The sequence below is a fragment of the Panulirus ornatus genome, chromosome 1 (assembly GCF_036320965.1).
Source record: "Panulirus ornatus isolate Po-2019 chromosome 1, ASM3632096v1, whole genome shotgun sequence".
Lineage (NCBI taxonomy): Eukaryota > Metazoa > Arthropoda > Malacostraca > Decapoda > Palinuridae > Panulirus > Panulirus ornatus.
The window spans coordinates 38,312,202-38,322,504 of NC_092224.1; the positions used below are offsets into that span (position 1 = coordinate 38,312,202).

General features: G+C 39.8%; 1 protein-coding gene across 1 annotated transcript in view; it reads left to right on the forward strand.

The window, feature by feature from the left end:
• Positions 1-10,303, forward strand: part of LOC139748721 (transmembrane protein 229B-like) — a 75,213-nt gene that overhangs the window by 22,423 nt on the left and 42,487 nt on the right. The gene's annotated exons all lie outside the window — the stretch shown is intronic.

Below are 10,303 nucleotides of genomic sequence, written 5' to 3' on the forward strand. Positions count from 1 at the left end.
GCCCTCAAATGGGGTTCTTCCTACACTCTCTAATCCACAGTGACCCTCCCCACGCACTCTGTTGTCTCCATCTTCATCCCTTTCCCGACACCATCATCTCCTTACTAACATCATCCCACAACCTTGTCTCTTTATTCCTCCTTTTATCTCATTCTCTCCTCCATATGAATTTTCCTCCCACAGTTCTTCTGCACGTTGGTCTCTTTCCCATACCTTCTTCATGCAAGTCCTCTCCCCTCATTCCCTTGGCAAATTTACACCTCTTACTAGATACTTTGTCTCCGTGTTGGTGCTCCCTCAACATCCTCGTCTGCATATTGGCCTTCTTCCAACGTCCTCCACACCATAGTGGTGCACTTTCACACACCTTCGTCAAGATATTGCTCCTCTTCCCAGATCCTCTTTTTCACATTGGTCCTGAATATGACATCATCTTCCCCACACTGGTTCCCATCGCGAACTCTCGTCTTCAATATTGGTTCTCGTCATACAGTCATCTTAACATATTGTTTCTCATCTCATAGTTCATCATCTTCCTGGTCTTCTATCCATATCCTATAGATCTAGGAGGCTAGTCTCCAATATTGATCTGATCTTCCTCACTGCCATCTAATCTCGGGTTCCCCCATCCTCTCTCTCTCTGTCCTGCAGATATAATAAACCACTTGATATAAATGCCTTTGATGAAATGTCCGTGAGCCATTTTTTCCCACGAAAAATATGGGGGGAAATTCTTGCAGATATTTTCATCGCGTTCTCATATGAGGTTCCCGATTCATGTCTCATCAAGCTGTCTGCTTCCTTTCTTGCTGCCTTTTCTTGAGATTTTCTCGCTGACGTCGATCACTCTATAGTACAAGAGAGATGGTATGTGGCCAGGGTCTGCACATGCTGGAGGACGATCTCGTTACGAGATTTGTCAGCAGCGAGGAGGGAAGGGTCGTCGACAGGTCAGCAGAGGAAGTCAAGGAGCCAAGAAGTCGTCTCACGGCGGGGGTGAAGGAGAGAGAGAGAGAGAGAGAGAGAGAGAGAGAGAGAGAGAGAGAGAGAGAGAGAGAGAGAGAGAGAGAGAGAGAGAGAGAGAGAGTAGGGCGGTGTGGTGGGGAGGAAGGGAGAGGGAATGTGTGCTGACGGAAAAGCCTTGGGGAGGGAACATGCGGAACCTCATCTGGGATCTCGCTGATGCAGGGCTACTAAAGCCATGAACAAGACCAGCCAATACTCCAGCAGCTATGAGGGAAAACCTCATAGGAGTTTTACACGATAAGATTTATACCTTTAATACCATCGTAGACAGTTTTAAATTCACTTTTACTTTACTAGCAATTGTTTATATTATACTAATGTCCCTTAAGAATTGCTTCCTTTCATTTTCGTCCCAGTCTCATCTTGCTCCTGCAGTTTTGGTTCGCTCCTGCAGTCTTAGCTCGCTCCTGCAGTCTCAGCTCGCTCCTGAAGTCTTAGCTCGCTCCTGAAGTCTTAGCTCGCTCCTGCAGTCTCAGCTCGCTCCTACAATTTTAGCTTGCTCCTGCAATCTCATCTCGCTCCTGCAATCTTGGCTCGCTCCTGCAGTCTTAGCTCGCTCCTGCAATCTCATCTCGCTCCTGCAATCTTGGCTCGCTCCTGCAGTCTTAACTCGCTCCTGCAAGGAATCCAGAATGTTTTCCTTGCGATGAGAACACTTCACTGGATCCGGAAGCCCCAGTGGCTATGGCTGATGGAATAAGATTTCAGTTCAGCAGATATGAATATCTTGTGAATGTGTAAGGCATGGTAATCAGGAGAATATATTACACTATCTGAGAGGCAACGTTCGGGAAATGGCACTAATACCCCGAGGTTTTTCTATACTCAGGAACTTACATAAATCCGTTCGGAGGGTTAGATCCAGGTCGAGTGACCCTAACGTCATGATAGAGCGACTTCAGAGCTATGTAAGTTGCGCTTGTCAGTGGGTAGACAGAGGAAGAGCATACGATAGTGGTCGAGGGGACGGTGAGACTCGCACACAACGTGTTTATAGACAGTAATACCCTGCCTCTCCTGAGCTGGTCCTGCCATCATCAGTACCGATAGTGTCCTCAATGAGTGACGGTGAGGTGAGGATCTGAGTGGCCAAGAGGGTGGTGCTGTGTTCTCGTTCGTATTGTGACAGCCGCTGTGGCCATGATGGTGGTGATGTCAAGAAGGGGGCGTGACAAGCGTGGTGCTGCTCTTTCTGAGGTGGTGTAGCGAGTGGTGTGGTCGGTGTTGTGGTGGACCCTTGGTGTGATACACGGCCGTTATTGACCCGTGCGATGATTCACTCAGGGGTCAGTATATCAGTGGACTTAGGGAGTTGGTGTGACGAGTGATGTGGCCAGTATCATGACGTGATGGCAGAGGTGGCGTGCCGCGTGATGTGCTCGGTGTTATGGTGTATCAAAACCTGGTTCTTATTGCCCTGTGTTCGAGTTCTGGTTACATAAGGATATACGTATATCGAAATGTAAATACAGAACAAGAATTTCTTACTTTCCATTTTCTTCCACAGACAGAAGAATTATTCACAGACATAACCTACCTCACAAACTTTTTATTAGGTATGTAGAGTTCTGGATTGATTGAAAAATTGTGGATCCGGGTCAACGGCTTGACATTACATGTAACTGAGAATGATTTGATGCAAAATGAAACTGGTATGGAACTATACCTTTAAACATTGTATCATTTATATTACCAGTCTTGCTGTATTATATTTTCCTTTTTTCGATAGCTCCAGTCACGGACTAACCCATCATTCAGGTTAAGCATTTAAGGAAACTTTATCAAAAGAGAATTTGAATCTAGAAAATTAAGTAATATCAAAAGGCGAAAATTACATGCGATCAAAATGAGGCAAGTTAGATCAGTTTGGAACACATAGGAAAGGTTAAAGAGGTCCAAACATCTGGGGTGGAAGGGAAGAAGTAGGTGTTGCAGCTACTTGCTGTGTACAATGCATTGTCTGTCTATTACACGGTCTAGCTAATGATACACAAGCACTCGGTCCTCGAGGACAAAAACCGAAATAAACAGAAACCGAAGCAATATTTTAAAGGAGGAACCGAAACTGTAGTTTAGGGCTAGTGGATTAAGTCATATTGCTTTAGGCCCGACCTTGTCATGTAAATGCGTTGAGTTAGAATATATATATATATATATATATATATATATATATATATATATATATATATATATATATATATATATATATATATATATTCCAAACAATAACCTGTGATATACGTTCAATGGTGACAAAAAGATCATTTAAGGAGAAAGAATGAAAGTCCGAATATAAAAGAAACAATATATCGGTCAGAGTTCACAAAGTGTGAATAGTGTTGTTAAGAGGAGACAAGCGAGGGGAGAAGTGCGCTGAGCTACGAGACGTTCCCAAGAGTTTTGTCAGAGGAACCAACTGAAGGAGAGATTGTGTACCTATACCAAGAAGGGTCACGGGTGACACGCAAATCCATACCGTTGGGAGGAATAGTCGTTTGGAAGTCATCCATATCCTCCCTCACTCTCTATCATAGTTTTAGGAGAATATGGGAAACCCATTATAGAACATTACAAGCTACAAGAAGACTAATATGGGTTCTGAAACTGTGTGTTGCAGTCAGATCTCTTCTGTTGTCTTAGACTTAAAATTTGGGATCGTGGTTAACTTGATTAGTTTTTTTATTCCTAACATCCAGTTATCCAGTAATCAGTAAGCTGATCATACTGGTAGAGAACCTGAGCATTTCTGAGGTACACACCGTGATAGATGACCTGCCACTTGACGGATATCAGTTAAGAAATATGTAAATCCTCTCGTTCGACGGTAGTCTTCGTTATCCCTTGTGACAGATCGTAGTAAATGTGACAAGGATAGACATGAACATGAGGTGAAAATAAAAGAGTGAGAGAAGGTTGATGACAGATGATACTGGAAGATTGAGGGGGCGTAACGAAGGGGAAGAGAGGAAAATAAAAGACAAGGTAGGAGTTGTTGAGTAAGAGGAACAGATGAATATGGCTTGATAATGTCTGTAAGTCTTTGTTGTGCTTAGGAAGTGACGGACGGTTTGAGACTCCGGTGCGCACGCCAGCAGACACAGAGGAAGATGGACAAATGAATATGTAAATAAGGTCTCAAGATGGAGGTTTAGGATAGCAATGTTCTATTGTCTTTTCTTTTTCTAGTGTGAATTAAAGTTCCTTGGATGGAATTTCCTTCATCTCACAGGATTATCTCCAACAGTGCAAGCAAAGGAATTTAAGTAAACACTTATACTGTAAAAAACAGAAATAAGTGGTTAAGGGACGGGCGTGCTTGATGGCAACATATGACGTCTTGCAGTTCATGGTTGCTGGCCACGTATGACCTTCCACCATTCATGGCTGCTGGACACAAATGGCTCACGGCCTTTTATGATTCTTGGTCACACACGGTCAGTAGTCTCTTATAGTTCTTAGCCAAACATGACCCACAATCACAGATGATTACTACGATCACATATTGCTGAATATGTGACAATTGATAGATGATGGATGGTGATATATGATGGCCTCTCATGGCTCATTAACACGTAGTTCATATCCATAGACGATCTGGTTACTTATGGTCGATGGGTATCTCAAGTTGATTACCATACATGACTAATGAGAGATGCGTGGATGATGGCCACATATAGCTGATGGCCACTTATAAATGATGGCCACATCTGAAGCTTGGTCACTTATTTCGAATGGCCACAACTATTTGAAATCCAGGTTCAGCCGTGGTATCATCTGGGTTGTTGTCGTCTGACCTACGAATCCTTATTTTAACTTGATACTAATTTGGATTTATGAACGTATTTTTAGCCCCAGGCTTGATATTCCAACTTGCTAAAAGACAACTTGCTATCTATATCTTTACGTGGGCTAAGTTAAGGCCGACACATCACGGAAAAGGTCAAAGCTTTTGGGGTAATCAACTGAAATTCCTGACGACCTGTGACCTTGACAGCGGGAGGGGGGGAATTAGGATGAAATATGACCTCAGAATACACATGTTTTCATCCAGTATGTCATGTGTGCAGCATTTCACCAGATGGTTCGTTGCACTGCAGTTCATATGCATTTAACTATTGACCTCCCTGACAGCGATATCCAGTTTGCGTTGTTATATCTAATTCATCATACATTTTTACCAACTGGCTCCGGCTGCATTATTTTCATAGCATTTACAACACCTCACGCCAGCCATGTTGCAACTCAGTAACAACACCGTTCGCCACACAAAGGACCTTGCGACTCAGTTAACAAAGCCATCGTCTTGCCGTATTACCATACCACTAACACCATCAGGAGCACCCATCCTTCTCGTAACACAGCGACTAAAGCTGCTCAGCCAGGCAAGTGTCCTGCGCCACCACCATCCATCCAACCACACCATCATCCACATACGTCACCGTGGCCCGCAGCGGGGGAGACGCACCGAGGGGTCTTACGTGACCCAGACCCACCGATCACCATCTGATATTATCCGACGAGTGACGGGGTTATAACCTCCAGGTTCTGCACTCTGGACATATATATATATATATATATATATATATATATATATATATATATATATATATATATATATATATATATATATATATATATATATATATATATATATATATATATATATATATATATATATATATATATATATATATATATATATATATATATATATATATATATATATATATATATATATATATATATATATATATATATATATATATATATATATATATATATATATATATATATATATATATATATATATATATATATATATATATATATATATATATATATATATATATATATATATATATATATATATATATATATATATATATATATATATATATATATATATATATATATATATATATATATATATATATATATATATATATATATATATATATATATATATATATATATATATATATATATATATATATATATATATATATATATATATATATATATATATATATATATATATATATATATATATATATATATATATATATATATATATATATATATATATATATATATATATATATATATATATATATATATATATATATATATATATATATATATATATATATATATATATATATATATATATATATATATATATATATATATATATATATATATATATATATATATATATATATATATATATATATATATATATATATATATATATATATATATATATATATATATATATATATATATATATATATATATATATATATATATTCTCAGTACCAACTGTCTCCAACTTTTCCCCTCGTATATTGTTCGATGGAGAGATACAACCACACAGACATAGACAAAATGAACAAGACATAGAAACAGTAACTAACTCCAACGAAAATACGAAAGATAATGAAAAGAGATGAAAGAAATGTTGTCAGAGATAATGGAAGGGTAATATGTATTCAATAAATTTTCAATTACCAGATTAGTGCTTCGTGTATGTCGATTTGTTTTGCGTACTTCCTGGAATATCTTTGATCTTTGAGAAGCAGTTTCAGGCCATCAGAAGGTATGAAAAGCGAGATCGTTCTCAAGTCATAAATCGTAATTTTGTCGAAATATTTTTGCCAGAGTCCTCCACACGGGCCATAATTTTCCAAATTGGATTCATGCTTCGCGTCTGTCCCAACCGTAGCAAGCAACGTTAGCATCACTGGCAGTGGTATTTCAAGAAGTGATGGAGCTCAGTGATGTCTAATTGATGGTAATAATAATAGTCATTCAGTAGTAACATAAGTCCTGATGGTAAATGGTAACAGTGCCAGTAGCTGTTGCATTTGCGTTATAATTGTCGTTGCTTTAATGATTCTAGAAGTAGTACTGGTAGAAATGACAGCACTTCTGCAACGGCAGCTACTGTAACGATAATCAGCTGCAGTAACTTGCAGGAGCAGCAGGAGTATCGGAAATATGAACAGCTGCAATATTGGCAGCAGACACGGAGGTGATACCAACGAGTTAACAAAAGTCGCGAAGACAACACCAATTCCTATAACATCTTCCAACGGATTCCCGTTTCTGCTGAGTGTTGCCTCCAATTAATTCTTCGTTCCCTGTGTGATATATCGCTCCACGATGCCGTATGGAACTCAGCCAAGCGCTCTTGGAACGCGGCCGAATAACTTGTCAGAGATCCATTCAAAAAAAGTTAGGCTTCCTTCCGATTACTCCTGAAGAGACATTCCAGGACTAAGCAGTTTCTCTCGGTTCCCGAAAACGGAACTGAATAGATTATGGATATTTGTTTCCTTAGCATATCTCCCAGGTCAGTTTTGCTGCTTGGAGAAATATCTTCTGAATCAGTTTTACGTCCTGGAGAAGTATTTATAACTAATTTCGTTTTCTCAATTCGAGTCAGTCTATTTTCCAGTATTCTAAATCTTTCATGACAGAATTATCTAAAGTATTTACATCTTTATCCTCCACTAATCTTACTTCTTCCTTTCCAGAAAGGAGAAAAGTGCACATGTGTGTCTATGTTCTACGACGGATAAGAAGTGAATGGTAATTCTTGGAGAATAGGACGTGCGTCCTGGGTGTACGGGAGCATCTGGAATCTGGAAACCCGCCAGCTACGACGGCAACATTAGGAACGCTTAACACATGAAGTAAGGACGTTTGTTGTGGTGTTACTGCAGTAGAAGCTTAAGATCCTTAGAAATGAGAACGCAAGTGCAAGAGCAAGAAAAACTAACTTGAAGCGCAGAGCAAGGAACCAAGAAAGACCGACAAAAACAGAAAGATCTTAAGAGTTGCCGTCGTGAATAGTGAATTTAGTAAGGGTTTTCGAGGAGAGAAATTAGGAATTGGATCATTTCCAGCGGATGGACTTGGAAGAGAGCCACGAGGACTAGTTAGTACAGGAACCTGGAAATCCAGCGCCGAATATACGGGCCACATTCATCAAAGACTTTAGAGTCTGGCATCGTGTGTTAGTGACAGTTCATCACCCCTAAGAACTCTGAGTACTCGGTATAAAGTACGAATGTGTGGAGAACCATCATCCATAAAAACTTAGAGACCCTCATTCTCAGGAGCTTGGAAACGTGGCACTAAGTACCTTTCCTTGTAGACAACCGTTCTCAGGAACTGTGGGACTCGCTACCCAGTGTGTTTAGAGATCTAAGGAGCGTAGAAGCCAAGAATTGAGAACGTGTGTGTGGTAAGACATCATCCTCTGGAATGTAAAAGCCCAAACCGAGTACTTGTTTGCGGTGGACCATCACCCTTCACAACTTAGAAGCTCGGCACTTGTGTTTGTGTGTGTGTGTGGTGGGCCATTAACTTCAAGCACTTGGAGAGTTGCCAGAAGCAGCAAGATGAGTCGGTACGCCGTCCTTCCAGAGCCAGAAGTGAGCGTGTGGCTGCGTCTCTACATCTATGGCCTCCACGGCTTCCTAATCGAGGTGCTCTTCACCGCTGCCTGGGATTTCGTCGTCAACAGAGACTGGGTTCTCATTGGTCAGTTCTTTAATGTTTACCTTCGTTATCATTGGCCAGTGTTTCTTGCATTATATTTTGTTTGCTGTTGGTCTACTATTCTCTGATTTTCCTACATCTCTGCTTAGTTTAGCTCGCACCTGTCTCTGTCCATGCATGTCTTTGTATTACTTTATTAAATTTTACATACATTTCCCTTTTTATTGTGCTTAATGAAGTTGATTCTCTTTTTTGTCTCTTTTCTCACCTGGTGAAAATTCTGGAGATGTTTAGAGATGTTTCTTTACATGTATAAAGTTGAGAGCCAAGCGAAGGTACCAGCCATTGAGTAGTTTTATATACAAAAGATAACGCGTGCGTAAATGTGATTTCCCAGCATCCCTTTAGACCACCATTGGTTAATAGCCTTAACAGTTTCTCATTATTCAACAAGGATAGTAACTTAGGTGAGTACACAAATTTTCATAAACTTCACTTAGTTAGCCCATGTGACAAAATTTTGTCTTACTGTATAGGGGAAAAGGTCCACAGGTTTTCATCATGCAATCTCTCTCTCTCTCTCTCTCTCTCTCTCTCTCTCTCTCTCTCTCTCTCTCTCTCTCTCTCTCTCTCTCTCCCCCCTCCGTTGCCATTACACCCTCCCTGGCCACTACACCCTGAGCAGCGAAGGGCATTGTTTAGTGGTACAATCACTCCCCATTATTTTCCCTCTTCAAACTTCCCATTCACCTATATACATCCATCCCGTCCAACAACAGAATATTTTCTAAAAATATATTTCACCCCAGTAACTAGGAGCTTCTATTCTGTCAATGAAATAATGAATCATTAGCAACTGTGTATGGGAGTTGGCCCATTGTGTTACTGACTACATCTTCCCTGTGTTTATAGACAGGGAACGGACAGACAGTAGCGCCTTGTCACAATATACAGATATCATTTCCCCTGACATTCTTTGTCAGACGTCAAGAAACAAATTTTTTGTTGCACAGGACAAATCTACCATTGAGAAAAAGCTAATCATGATTATCACATTTCGTCTTTGGATACTATGCCCTCATTTAACAATCATCTTATCATATTCATTTAATACACTCAGGGAAAAAAAAGCCAGTCACACAATTTCCAGCAATCAGTACAACAATTTAACCAAATCCTCTTAACCAACCCTAGTCATTGCATGTCAACACTTATCATCACTGAAAAATGTTGGTTTTGTATTAAAAGATGAAGGTGTGGGTATATCGAAGGTGGCCTTAAATCTGACCCACAGATGGTTGTCAGGGGTGTAGCGGGTATAGTGAAGAAGAGACTATAGGGAAGATAAGGCCAATAATTCGGAGTTGTAATGAAGATGCAGTGTAGTGAAGAGGCAGTTGTAGCAGAGATGGCTTTGAACTGACCAGCAGGAGCCAGGGAAGAGGCCGGTGGTAATGAGGTTGCAATGATGAAGATGTAAAGAAGGCAGCTTAAACCTGACCCCCAGGGGCCAGATTAAGGATCAGTGCTATTAAGGATTTAGTTAAGATGATGGTATGATGATAAAGTGAAAATGCATTTATTGTGACTAAAAGGAAGATCCCATTATCAAGGGAGATATGGAATCAGGTTTATCAAAAATATAGTAAAGATGTGTTTCGTGGTAACTCAGTCCTTAGTAAACATGATGGTCAGTAATGGAGAAGAGGTAGTCGAATGGAATTCCTTCGCAAGTGTTGGCACTTCTAGATCCTTAAGGCCTCTGTTT